The sequence below is a fragment of the Ciconia boyciana genome, chromosome 9, assembly GCF_034638445.1.
Source record: "Ciconia boyciana chromosome 9, ASM3463844v1, whole genome shotgun sequence".
Taxonomy (NCBI): Eukaryota; Metazoa; Chordata; class Aves; order Ciconiiformes; family Ciconiidae; genus Ciconia; species Ciconia boyciana.
In genome coordinates, this window is record NC_132942.1 from 38,720,907 (window position 1) to 38,736,030 (window position 15,124).

Genomic DNA, 15,124 nt, shown 5'->3' on the forward strand with positions numbered 1-15,124 from the left:
AAATAAAGATAATACCTTTGGGAGTTTAGAGAGACACTGTGACTCATGCATAGTTCTCTTCACTGGGGCTGCTTACTCGTTGCTCCTTATTCAAAATGGTGCCTTCTCCCTTATTCCTCTCTGCACTGCAAAAATTATTTATCCCTAACAAGGAATAAGGAATTCCAGTGTTTCACACAACCCAAGACGACCTGTGTTTATACTCTATTCACTGTATAAAATTTAGTCTTAGAATTGTTAGACTTAATAACGGCACTGGTCCTTACAGCAGCAGCAGTCCTTGAACCAGATGCTAACCCTTCATCCTTTCTGGAACAAATAAAAGGTCCTAAAGAAATATATTGAGCACAGATCGGGTTTCCATGAGTTAGCATTGGGGTAGCCATTCTGTCCTCTTGTTAGCTTGGAAATTTCTTATGTAAATTGTATTGTAATGCTTATAACACCTGTTATTATGGCAGGATTTATTCAGGTTAATAAAACAGTAAAGTCACTAACACAATATCATACTATAATGTTGAAAAGGGAAATTGCCATTATAAAATTTGATCAAATGGACGTGATAGAAATTAGGAAGCAACTCCTACATACTGGAGGTAGGAAGATAAACAAGGATATGTATGCAAGACCAATCCTGATGTGTGTGGGATCAGATGAGGCATAACGGCTTGTCAGTTGAAGTTATTTCAACCCAAGTTTCCTTCCCAACCAGCTATCTATCTTCCATGCAGTTTGGATCACATTATTTTAACCTCAAAGTTCACCCTTTGGATTGATAAGTCTGGCTACCTGAGGATTTTGGAAGGTGAGTAATTTGTTTTGAGCATCTTCCAGACAGTTTTTTAAATAGTCCTTTATACTGGTGAACTCTGTACACTGTGTATTTTTCAATCCTGTGTTGTCCATTTGTTTGCTCCCGTTTTGCTAGCTAAGTGTGGCTTTGGAAAGAGAATGTCAGAGACTAACAGCAAAAGTGCTTGCTAATTACTATTAAAACTCCCATGTCTGAAGTCACTTAAGGCACACAAAACTTGTGGGACCTGAGTCAAATTAACAGGCAAATATGCCAGATCTCAATAGGGGGGATATTTTTTTCTGCAGGCTTTACTGTGTCTTTAGCTGAATTCTGGAGGACAGAATTTCCAGTTGCTGTGCAAACTGTCACACTGAGAAAGATGGCCTGTTGCACTCCAGTCTTCTGCTCCACAAAATAGCAGCCTATTTTTCATGATTGCACCTTTGTGTTAGCTGCACCACTGAGATGTTTTTCTGGCACATTATTCAGGGAGATGTTACTGGACAGGTGCTTAAGGAATTTTGAGGTTAAATTCAGAGTTAAAGGAAGAGAGAGAGGCAGAAACTTTCTCTTACCAGTTGTATAAAGAAACCAAAATTCCATCTGACATTAGATGAATGAAGAAAAAGGAAAGTTAAAAGGATGTAGCATAGAAATGCAGTTCTCAAGTATTGTTCCAGCTCAGCTTAAGCAGCGTAAATGCATGTCAATTGTCAATTAACCTTGCCTGTTTAAATACAGAGATGGGCAGATGACTCTTCTTTAATTTTTGCTTTTTTTCTAGTTCAATTTCAGAAGTTGATTTTCAATGTATGAACATAATAGGAACTACATCGGGACAAACCAAAGGTCTTTCTAACCCAGTGTCTCATCTCTAAAAGCAGCTGACACAGAGCAAGCACATAGCAATACTTTCCCAGATATTTTTCAGTCTCAAATGTTTTTAGCTCGGAGGTGTCCTGAGACAGGGGTCCACTGCATTTAATAAACGTTCATAATTTTTCCTTCCACAATTTTTTCCTCTTGTCTTTAACATCCATGCAAATGATTAGCTTTCCTCTGAACGCTGCCATTTCCCACCCAGTACTAGTGACTGGGACATTTGTCTGGCAAGGAGAAAGCAAGAGCACGTCTTCGACCTCACCTTTTTGGTGGGAGCAGAGAGTCTGCAGAGAATTACTGCAGCCATAAACAGTTCTCTGGGGATGTGGGAAAAGCTACAGAAAGCTATTTCTCTGTGGGGGAGCCAGCTGCACCTTTTCCCCAAGTCAGACTAGGCTATATTGTAAGAAACTAGCCTTTAACAGAATGACAAAAGAAGAAAGACAGTGGAATGGTGACTGTATTTGCTGAGACTGAAGATCACGTTACCTGTATAGAGTAAACAAAGAATTATTAAGCAACAGGAACATGTGAGGGAAATTGCTTCAAAAGTTACCAGATGGCCATGGCTGTAACTTACTTTTCAGCAGTCCTGCCAAGAACTGAAGTGAATGCAACGTAGTACAATATCATTTGTAGAAAAACACAAAACCAGAGAATTCCTGCCATAATTGTTCCATGATTCAGCAATTCACCCAGCTAACTGCTCCCAATCACACATAAACTCAAATAAATTTGAGAAGAGACTCACATACATGCCATATGTTAGGATGAATGTAAAACCCCAAGGATGCCATTGGAAAGCTCATAACGACTGTGCAGAATTCAAGGAGGAAAAGAGTGAATACAAATTTGCAATATCTGTTTTTAAGAGGAAGGGCATGGGGAGTAGGTTTTTTAAGTTCACAATTAACTTGCAGCAAGCAAATGCATAGCTCTTCTTCCTCAGGATTACCATAAAGTCAGTGGAGCAGCTGCCTAATCCTTGGGCAGATACAAAATAGGAAACTTTGAAAATGAGACAGGTTAATACTTCAAATTTGCGTAACCAAATACCTGGGGGCTAATTCTGCCACAGTCACTCAGGGGAAACACTTTCTTCCTCAACACATAATACTTCTGCAGTCACTCATGATGCAACTCATAGAACCTAAGGCCAAATTCAAATCTGAGTTACACTTTGTGAAATTAGGTTTCACCACTTTCAGTTCCTTTGAATCACTCTTAATTTACAGTGGCATAACAGATTAGAATCTGGCCCCTCGAGTTTTAATACCTGCTTAGATTTAGACAGTAGAAGAGCTTTAGCTTAAGACAAGAGCTATTAATTCACTCATCTTTATTCACACATAAAGGCTGATACATGTCTTTATGCATTTATGTACAAGATAATGCAGCTAAAAAGTATTCAGAATGTGCACAAAACTGCAGGGAGGGATAGCAGATTATTTTAAATTCCTTTTTAATAATTACAATTAAGCATACCACTATATTATGATATACAGTGTATTATTTCCCTGTTTTTCTCTTTCATCAGTTTTTTACAAAAGCTTAAGGGGATAATTGTTCTTCTGGTGCATGTATTAAATGTTACCAGCAGTTTGTTTTTGAGACTATTCGTTCCCTGCAGAGTCTTCAACACCAGATTTTTTTAAAAGCAATATAAAATAATTATAAATTCCCCATGTAATTAAGTTCATTATAGTAATATGCTCATCTGATTTAGTCCACTGTTAGCCATCTTGCTTTTCGCATTTCAGGTTCTGAATTTTGTTTAAATTCTTTTTTGGGACAGCTTTTTTTTCCCAGAGTACAGCGTGGAATAAAAGATGAAGAAAACACATTCATCATTAGCTACCAGTTTCGGAGGAAACCTTTTTTAGCTGCAAACCTCTGACGGAAATTCACACCTTCCTATAGTAAGTGCAAGCCTCCTAAAAAACAGTTTTACTTTTTTTAAATTCTCCTTTTCTCATCCCTTTGCAAGTGGCCCTGAGACTCCCAGAGGATGCTGCCCAACAACTTGAAAATCACTGCTAGTCCAAACCCCTGTTCTTGTTTTTTGGACTGCTCACTACTTTCCCTATTTTTTTCATGATCCAAGCTCTGGTTGCATCCTTAATTTCACTGACAAAAGGAAAAGAGAGTATTCACTACTGTGTCTGGAGTAATAGCATTTTTAAAGCTCTGTTGGAAATGTAACAAGTGTCTTTTATTAAGAACTAAATTCAGCTACCAAATAAATACAAGGAAGAATGTTCTGACAAAAATTGCTAACCATGCAACTCTCTCAGCAGGAATTTTAGTAAAGACATACACAATGAAGCCCAGGAAAGTAAGAGGTGCTATATAATGAGAACACTCTCATTGGCCTTCAGATTGCAAGGTAAGACACTGTACTCTTAGCTATTTAGAAGCAATTAACCTTTTTATGAATACTGCAGTTGGTATGACCCTATACTTCACATGTTGCATACAACTCCAAGGAGCAGAGAAGACTGGGCAATGACCTGTCTTTAACAGTATGTGGTCTATAATAAAACCTCTTAAAATATTATGCCTTTACCCTTTGCCTATGTTTTCTTTTGCCAGAAATGGTGATGTACAAAGCCATGAGACAGGTTTCCAACCATCACAAGAGTGCCTCATTTGTGAGAAATGGCAAGAGGTCAGAAAACAGAGTCAACCTGCTAGGGTCAGATCTCTGATTCATTTAAATAAAGCAGTTGATCCCTCATGCTATTGTGACCTGATGCTACTCAGCATCTGCCAAAACAAAAAAGGGAAACAACCCAAACTGGACATAAAAGAGTAGATACAAGTAGGCACCACTACTCTTATTTTTACAAAAACTTACCTTTTATGTCATGTTCTAGACCTAACCTAACTGATATTCATCAATTTACTTCTTTTTGAATTCCCTATATATAGAAAATCATGTGAGCTGGAAAAAATTTGGAACATGGAGAAATAAAAAAAGATTTGGGCTTTCATTCAGAGAGCTGCAGCTAGGCAAATCACTGGCCAAAGACATGATTTAATTCTGACATTGTCATCCTGCCAGAAAGAAAGAGAAGCTAGAGGGCATAATACAGAGCCAGAGATTACCACCAAGCTGATATTTTCTTGAATTAAGATGGATTAATTTTTTAAGCAGAAGAACTATTACTGCAGTAGTATGACAGAAAATATAACTCTCAAATTAGGCAGATATTCCAGAATTATGGGACTCCTTGACCCAAATTTCAAGTGCAGAATTGAAACCATATTTGTGGAAATGAAGGCCATTTATAAAAACATCAGGTGATATTCTGATATAAGTAATATATCACTTGTTATATCTAGCAGCCACTACCTTGTCACCCTCTCCACTTTCAATCATAGGTTGAGTACTTGTCAGGGATCGAAATATTATCTGTATCTCTGAAAACAAAAGAAAATGGGGGAATATTTATACTTCTGAAGACCCTAAGAGACAAGGAAAAAATGTTTCACTGGCATTTATGGGCATCATTAAGCACTAACATTTTGCCATCAATACTAAACAGGCCATCACAGACAAGACAAAATCAGTCTGTCTTTCTACCTGTTGAAGAACATTGTCATAATGATCAGGGCACAAATGAATTGCCTTTATCTGTATGCTTGGAAAGTTGCCTGGGGGCAAGTTTTACGACAAATGCAGCCTATGTTGTTCCATGCACACGGAGCAGTATTATGGTGTGTGACAGGCTGAATGACTACAGGCAGTGTGCAGTATCTTGCATCCTTCAAAACGAAAACTCCTCTTGACAACATATATCCATCCCATTGGTTTACTTTCAAGGGGGAAAGAGGAGTTAGATGGAAAGGATGAAAGAAACCCATAAAAATGATTCCATACAAGCTTCCGATGGATTTCCTCCAGAGCAGATATTCTATTCCTTGGCCTAACAGGGTAGCATGAGCTCTCAGAAATCATGAGACCAATTGGATAAATGCTTCAAAAAGTAATACATTTTGGGTTCTTTTTATTTCCTTCCTGGAATGTTTGGGTTCAGTGAAGGCTGGAGTCTCAGGGTCAGATTTAAAATTGGATGTGGGCAGAACTGATGCATCTAAATGTAAAAATCTAAGCCAGGAATTTTTACATCCAGCTGCTACCTAATCCTGGAAATGCCTAATTTCTCCATGTGCATCTCCTTCTAAATTTTCATTTATTTTTTCGAATGCTCAGAACTGCTGTGATTTGAGTTCAGCACCTAAATCCCACATAAGCCCCATCAGAGTAAGAAGCCAGGCCTTTGGCAAAGTCCCACGGGGGATTCAAAATTCAGAAGCACCTCTAGAACTCGCTCAAAGAAGCCAACAGTGACTATTTTCTTCTAAAATGTGGTAATAAGTATGGCATGCCCTTGTTTTGTATTCATGAGGGCACCACCAGTCTGGAGTTCCTAGGAGCATGCCAGAAGCAACTTTTGTAATAAACTGCGCTGTTTACACAGAGGCTGTGGGGAGTTTTGTACCATCCTTAGGGGATCTCTTACTCTCCCCACATATTGGCTAGGAAGCCAAGGTGTAGGTCTCTGTTTTTGCTTGAAGACAGGGATTAAATTCTTACCTAGTTCTAGCCTTCTCTTTTGCCCTTTTTTTATTTAAGAAAACTTAATCAGCAAGAATAGCTCCAATGTTTACAGTAGAGTTCAAACTGCAATTTTGTCAAGGTATATCCGATTAATCTATCACATATATGAATATACCAAAATTGGAATAATGCACTTGCAGTAACCCTTCAGATTTATGGATCTCTGGCTTTAACTGCCTTGTACATTCTCCCATATGTTCCTTTCTAACTGAAAAGCAGGGGAATGATTCAAAGTTCAAAAGACCTGCATGGTGGAGGAATGTACCTCCATTAGTAAATGCCAGTTTGCCAAACAAAATGCTTCACGGAACTGAGATGACAGTGACATTCTAAAAAGAAAATAATTGAAATGGCTTGTTATAATCAGAACAAAATATTTAGTTTTTAAATTTTTACAATAATGTTAATTGTTGAAATATTTGTATTCAGTATAACTGAAACAAATGGGTTGCCCTTAAAGGAATAGAATATTTCAACAACCTGGAATAAAATGCTTCAAAATGGTTCTCTTGCAAACAATATGATTTATGTTTTGATGTCATTAAAAATAAAACTATATTTTCAATATCAAGTCAAAAGTTTCATTTTTTCAGCCATTCTCATTATCTGGTCCTAAAAGAAATGTAGAAATGTTATAGTTGTGAGAAGTGCCTTTAATATATATTGGTGGGAAGAGTTTACTCCAGCAAATATGATTTGAATGTCTCAGACACTTTTAACGATCAGCTGTTGAGATCAAAAAATTGACTGCGGCTGCTGTAGACTGCTCCTGCTCAACATTAATACCTCCTTCCTCTCCTCCTTTCCTGAATTCTCCACACGCCTATCCATCTTTCACTTGCAGGGGAACCTTATACTAATTACACTTCTCAGAGCATTAAGAAGATAGAGATAGATTTATCGAGCGAACACACTCAAGGAAGAAATGGTTGGGAATGCCTCACATTTGTCAAATTTTTTTCCAATTATTAAGAGCATGTGATCAATTTGTTTCTCAGAATGTGCATCTTCGCATTCTCCAAAATATTTTATAGGGCATTGTAATGTCATTGTAATAATAAAAAAAATGTAAACAAAAAAGTAAATAAAAATGTCTTTAAAAATGTGAATAAAACCCAATGTCACAATGTAAATAAAAACCCAATGTGATAATAAAAAAGCAATGTCATAATAAAAAACCTTATTGTAACACGTCTGACTGCCTTCAGCAAAGCACAAATGCAGATAAAATGGAATTTTCCCATCTTAATTCTAGAGATAGAGAATTTGATTTATTTCCTATGCCCACTGAACAGAGAAGCGTCATTGATTTATTTACCACTATGCCACTGTTTGTAATACTTGGACCAGAGTATCTAAGTCCCATAAGCTTCCTAAAAAATCCTAAAAAGGATACATCTTTCCAGAGATTAAGTTATTACTCTCTTGGAAAAAAAAACTTTTTGTGATAGTACTCTTTAAGAAGACTCATTATATCACAAGTATGGGAATTAGGTGATTATTTTATCCATTGCAGGAAAATTATCTTCGGAAGTAGAACAATACCTCGAAAACTATCTGAACACCTGACATTTCTTTATTTTTACTTTAAGGCAGCCAAGGTTGGCACTGCTTGTGCTGTAAGCCTGAACACCCAGGACATGGAGCTGAGGTGACTAGAAAAGAAGGATCTGCCAAATGTAGGAGTAAAATGTGATGTGAAATAAAAAAAGATACTTTAAATGAAAAGCCTTCATCCCTTCTCCAAAAGCAAGTCAAATCAAGCTGGAATCACAAACATAATTAAATATTCATATGTATACAAATAGTAATATCTGGGTATCTGAATAGCATCCATCTGCTTGTGCATTAATCAGTTCACCTGAGTTTTTATATACAAAGGAAAACAGAAAAGAAAAAAAGGCTTCTACATCTAATAATGGTATTTGCAAACATCATCCCGACACATCAGAAATATAAAATTAATTCAGAGGTATTTAAAATCTGTATCCAGTTTAATCACTTTGTATCAGTTTGCCTTATTTGTTGTTTTACTGCCTAAAGTCAAATGTGTCACCTGTGTACTATTTAAAGTCACCCGGAACATGTAATATTTGGAAATATTAAAGTGTCCCAGGGCACATCTCTAATTGAATATTCTTTCTGATATTCATGAATGATTAATGGTAGGCCCCTAGCCACTTATTGCTGAATCGTAGATTTCTAAAAGAAAAAGAGGTTATGTTATCACTATTTACAAGATCAAGTTTTGTGTGGTAATCAAAATTTTATCTAAGAAAGGGTCATTCTCTAGAGATATGCCTGCTTAACATCAGTAATTGACTGATTAATGGTCTGACTGGGCAGCAAAATCATTCAAAAAAAAAAAAAAAAAAAAAGACATGATGTTCCTGACACACAAAAGCAAAAGCAAATCTGATTACTGTTAAGAGGTGTGTTTTACACTGCCAATATAACAAAGCTTTGATACACTAAGATGAGGACAAATGCTGAAAAAATTCAAGGGAAGCTTCAATAAAAAGGCATCAGCTGGAGACTAAAAAAAGATACTGGGAATAAAATACTGTGTAGCCTTCGTGTATTTTGACACTTCATTTCATTTGTGCCTAGTCCTCCCTTTGGGAGGGACAGGTGATGTGACGTTAAGGTTTCCTCATCACTTGCGCTGCACTAATTTCCTGAGTTCTGCTGACAAAATATGGGCTTCCTCAGAGGAGATTTCCAGTATGATACAGAAATGACTCATAGATAAATGTCACAGATAAAACATTCTCTAGCCATTTTCTAGTACAACACAAACATGGAAACACTGTGGCTGGCATAGATCTATTTGGGCCTCAATATCTATGCTCTTCTTCCTTGCACTTTCATATCCTCATTCATAAGCTGCTGAACAGGATGGTGAAGAAGGCATCAGAGAGCTAGATCTTATGTATTCTGGACTCTGTAATTTACAACTTTAACTGTGTTCTTCAAAGGAAGAGCCTTTTATATTCCTGCTCCGGTACTCAGGTAGGACATTTGTACCCTTTCTGTCATGCCTTTCTGCAAAATGTATCAAAGCAAAACTGTCCTGCAAAAGGAATGAATAAAAAAGAACCTGTAGAATGGGGATACTGAGATGTGCACACAGAATGATTCTAGTATCTCATAACTTCACTTTAGAAATCAGTGAAAGTGAAAGTTTTGGTGCATTTTAAGGCAAGAGTTTATGGAGAGACTCCAGAAATATTCACAAATGACATCATTATCGGAGTCTTTCATACAACTTTTTTGAAAGCTGAACTTTTTTGAAAGTTCAAACAGCAAGAACCCTCCAAAAATGCCAGCCTTTACAAATAGTTTGCCACTGAACCTAATTGCTTTTATTTCATACCTTTTAAGCTATCTTCAAGTACCCTAAAATTTTCTGATTATTTTTCTCAAGCTTGCAATAAATGGGAAAGAAAGAACACTTAGATATTGACTTTCCAAGAAGATTTTTCCTCTGTAAATGCATTAATGAAGCTATCACATAAATGTTTAAACTATTGCTGTGCTATGCTCTTTCTCTTCAGAAGTTTACACAAGTCATGGAAAGGACTTACTGTTTATGAACATCATTAAATATGGGAAAAAATTGAGAACTTTCTATTTGGTGAAGCCCTTGTCAGTACCACCAATGTTAAGAGACTTCATGAGGTTATGCCTGGACAGTAAGCACCCCTCAAGCCTCACGACATGAAGACATTAGGGAGCAATACGCATTTGACTGCAATGTATTTACAAAAATGTACAGCCATCTGTATTTAGTTTATATAAATATCTCAGAACTCAAACTTTTCATTTTGCTGTGACCTGGAAATTCTACATTTTTTAAATTATTATTTATTTATTTATTTATTGCTTCTTGTGTTTGGGTGGTGTTTTTGCTAGATTCTGGTACTTTCCATTCTCTACAAATCCAAGTACAAGCTAACATTGTCTGCAACTGCCTGGTAAGTGATGTTTTTTGCTGACAGAGTTTAAGCAAAAGGAGTTTACTTTTTCATTTATGTCATTTTGAAATTCTCTAGTAAAATGTTGATTGATTAAAAAATCAGAGTAAACAAAGCTGGGGAACCATCTAGGGCTGACAGGAAATTCCCGGAAATGCTGTCAAAGAAGTCCACTCTTTCTAAGATGAACCCAGACATACTTACTACATTCCCATCATTTTTTATACCCATACCCTTAACAAGGTGGAGCAGGTATGTTCAGAATTATACTTCTACAAGCAATCCTGTTATTTTTAAGCCTGAAAAGTATTTAATCAAATCTCGTTTAAACAATATTAGATGTGTGTGGTAGCAAATTGTGAAAACTAATCTCTTCTCAAGATCCATTCTGCTGAGGCAGTGGCTTAAAGGTGTCAGATTAAAAAATGCTTTGCTAAAGTATTTGAAAATCTTATTTTAATTTAGATGCCTATTTGTTCCATTTCCCTGTTTTTGATCTAGGCTAGAATTGTCACATAAATACAATAAAACCTGTATTTCATCTTGTTATGATCAGGGAATGTGTGTGTGTAAGAGAGACACAGAGAGAATGGTCTTGATCCCCTTAGGCTAAAGTACATACTGCGGCCCTAGCATTTATTAGGCCTTTATAATGTACTTTGCTGGATTTATTATCTCCACCTCCATCTACTTCTGCTTGAAGAGAACAGTCCTAAAATTGCCCTTAAAAGAAGACAATCATGATTCTTAAAATAGAGCATCCTTTCACAGCAAATCAAAAGTGGAGAACAATAGAGAGGGGGCTGTCTTTCCAACCTTACTGTGTGAAGTTTTCCTGCTGGAAGCTTTAAATGAAATAAAAATCAGCCTTTACAATGAGCCTTTAGAGATAATAGCATTGGACAAGGACTTTGTTGGGTTGCCTCCTTTTAACTTGTCTCTTACTAGGCTAAATGAAGAAATAGCCTGTTTGAGGGAGAACTAACTTTATCCAGGTTACAAGACAGAGAACCACATCTAACAGTCATAGCAGAAGAAGGCAGTGACATAGCCTGAATTATTTTCTTAGCTCTCCATGTGGTCTCTTCTGGCTGATGTGAATGCATCCCTTTCTTGCATCCCTGTATAACCGAGATGACTAGCAGGGGAAAGAAGTATGGGTCACTTTGTAAGTTACTTATTCTCATCACTGGTTTTTGTCCTCCGAGATTTCTAAGAGTTTAGCTGAAGATTCTCAAATTCAGTAAAGAAGCAGTGAACAAGAGGTCTGAGACTCTCTGAAGGAAGAAAACAATAACTAATCAGATGCAGGTGTAGTATTTACATATCTAGGAATGTCAAATCTAACAATAGTTCTCCTCTGGAAAGAGATGTAAAAGATATTATTCAAATTAATTTTGGTTTTATTTTAGATCAGTAACAATGTAATTCATAGGAAATTATGGATTCCTCTAGAGGCTCATTCTATGCTCACTCTCACTCTCTGTAGTGCTGAAAGAATTAAAGAAACTAAGCTTCCACTCTTGGAAATACTGGACTTCAAATGGTTTGCCCTGAAGCGTCTCAAAACTTACACATGTATTCTATAAAATGTCTTAGATTAATTCTCCTCTCAGTGACATGGTATGAGTCAGAAATACCTATGTTGAAATTAGTGGGCCAGTATGCTACCAAGCAATATTATACTATTTTCACATTACTCTCTTAATTTGATTTATCTTGAATGTATACGATAGGAAATTTGACGAGAAATACAGGCAAACCCCAAAAGATTAATTTTATTCTGTTCCTGCACTTTCCTCATGTGCAGCCACACAAAAAAATGTTAGCCAGTTTTCTGCAGGACAGTTATACACAGTTCAAAATCTAATAGCATGTAAAGATTCTTAGATCCTGGTTTTATCCAGGAAATCTGCATTTCCACATCCCAGTGTATTGGGTAGATCATGCTGTCCTACATGATCACAACTTTCTATCTGTACTGATGCAGCTGCACTGTCAGTGACCATAGCTTGCCTGATCAGATGAGGTCCTTATGTTCACCTGTGTATAGTCTCACTATCCATGCATACAGAAACTCAGCACATTTGGAGTTCAGACATACAAAGAACTTCCTACGACATCTAATTGTCAGCTTATTGCTCTCACAGACACATCATTATCAAGTGCCATCTCCAGATTAGTTTGAAGACCTCCACTTGTAGGCTACCTCTGACCCTGCCTCTTCTAACAGAGGAGCTTTCTTTTGAATTGCAGCTCAGATTTATTCATGGCCAGTGTATAACATACAGCAATCTCTACAGGTTAGGCAGCTCTTTTCATGCTGCTTATCCTTCCCTCAGTCAGATGATGAACTTACAGATGATGTTATAGAACATCATCTTTTGCATTAAAAAAATAAAGAAGCTAAGATCCTCAAGTATCAGGGGAGTGGAGGGGCCATGACTGTATCAGCGTCTTCACTTGCCAAAGCTCATCAGAAAAATCATATGCTCAACTGTTATTAAATCTGGCTTGTAACTGGCAACTTCGCAGATTTAGCAAAAGATTCAAGAAATGAACTGACCTTTTGAAGTTAAGGCCTGCTCCTCTCTTCCTGAGCTGAGCAACTAGAGTCAACAAAGAACAAGAGGAAAGGCACGATGAGATCAGGAAATGTGCAGATGTGTCATATGCACAATGGTAGCCACATAAAATAAGTTACTGATCCTTTCTATAAGGCACAGTTATCTAGCTCCAGCAATAAAGTAATGGAGAGACTGCAACCCAGCATCCTAGCAGTTACACACTGTTATTCCGGAAAACTGGTGCATTTTTAGGCAGAAACACATTTGGAATGGGTAACTGCCATTAAGCCTTGACTAGCATATTGAAAACATACAAGGGTACTCTTGAGAGTTTTGAGAGTTCTGCACAGTTAGGTTAAATGATGTCTAGAGTCCCAACAAGCTGGTTCCTAGTGATTCAAATGCCGGCAAACTGTTCCCCCTAGAATTAGTTGCAGAAGCTCCAGAATTTACAGTCATTTTCCTTTCAGGCTACAGATAAATGGAAAATCTGAAAACTGTTTTCTTCTCTCAAGATTCCTCCTCAGAAATTCAAATGTCTTAGGAGACGGTGAGACTAACAGCAGGATGGGAAGTTCACTTGTGTATGACGTTCCTGGTGACAAATTCAGAGACAGGTAAAGAAAAATTAACAATGGAGAGTGAGATTCATACATTTAGGGGATCAGTACAAGAACAGACATGCTGGCTGTGTAAAGGAGCCAATATAAATTTAATCATCGATTCCAGAGGACACAGCTTTTATCCAATGTCTGTACCCCACCTAATTCCCAGATAAACACTCAGAGGGAATTAAATGCTTCATAAACCTCATAGTCTGTCTCGGAACAGGAAATTCATTTGGAAAGAAGGATGTCTTGGTGCCTGGTGGCAGATGTGGCAGAGGACTGTTTCGTTAGCACAGGAAATTTCTAGAGCTTTGCTACTTCCCTTCTCTACAGCACATACCTTTCAGTTCAATATAATGACCAAATTTGCATCCAAACAAGTTTGAATATTCTTGAATTTTCCATTCTCTTTTCAGTGTTACTGTATTCCACTGAGGTCTCATCTTGCACTATGACACATTTATTACCAGATGATAATTGAAAAATAGAAGAAATGGCTTGGAGAGTAAATGGAAGAGAAGCAGATAATTTTAGGATTCAATTTTCTCTGCATTTTTTACTGGTAGGCATAGCATAATACTGCAATAGAATCCAATCAGAAGTTCTCTTCTGTACTTGTCACATTTCAGTGAGCTAACAGTGGCATGTCAAAACAGCTACAAATCTGGAAGACTTGTTTTTGCTGGAATTAACAATAGGACAACCAAAACTATGAAGAACAAATATAAAGAGAGTGCAAAAAATAATTGTTAAACAAGTAAAGGATTTCAATTATGCTTATTGCCACCTTAATTTGCTTTTCTTCCTGTGTAGCACAATCCTCAATATCATATTATACACAATTAATTCAACTGCTGTAATGAAATTAAATACATTTGTATAATTTGTATGTTGGCAGAAAACAGCAGCATTAATATTGCCTATCATTTTGCAAACAGATAATAAAGCCCAAATCTAGTTAAGGAAACTCAATAAAATCTTTATATGGTAACACTGAACTATGTAAGCAAGATGTTATTTGCATGGACCAGAGTGAACTTAGTGGAGCAGGGTACAAACAAACGGAAGCCCAACAATGTGTATATGGGGTTATCTTGCAATTCCCCAAAGAGAACATCTAAGAAAATCCATTAAGATTTGTTTATTTCTATCACAGTGAATTTCACAGCAAGCTTCATTTCACTACCTTTTTATTAAGATTTTGAAAGAAATTTGCCTTAGCTTTGCATGCTAGGCCAGAAGAATCTGTGCTTAGAGATTTGCAGCCCTGGAGGAAAGGAGACTTTAAGTCAGGATTTATCTGCACAAGCCTAGGCTGCTCTGGGAGCTGAAGGGCACTCCGAATAAGTCACACAGTATGCAAAGATTCTCTGTAAAACCCTTTGCACCATACTGCTGCCCAAAATCATAACTGTGTGATGGGACCCTAAGCCTGTCCTTCCCATTCTCTGCTCTGCTGTCAAGGTATCCTTACTCTGTTTTAGTACTGTATGTGTTGTGCCTCTACTAGCCAAATGGTAGCAAGATTCTAGGCTTTTAGGACTTCTTCATATATCTGCAATTCTTATGAATCACAGTAGAGGCACTGAAAAATTCCATCCATTTTCATCATTGATTTTATATATTTCACTATGCACATCCTCTTCATATACAGAATCAAGATACAGGCA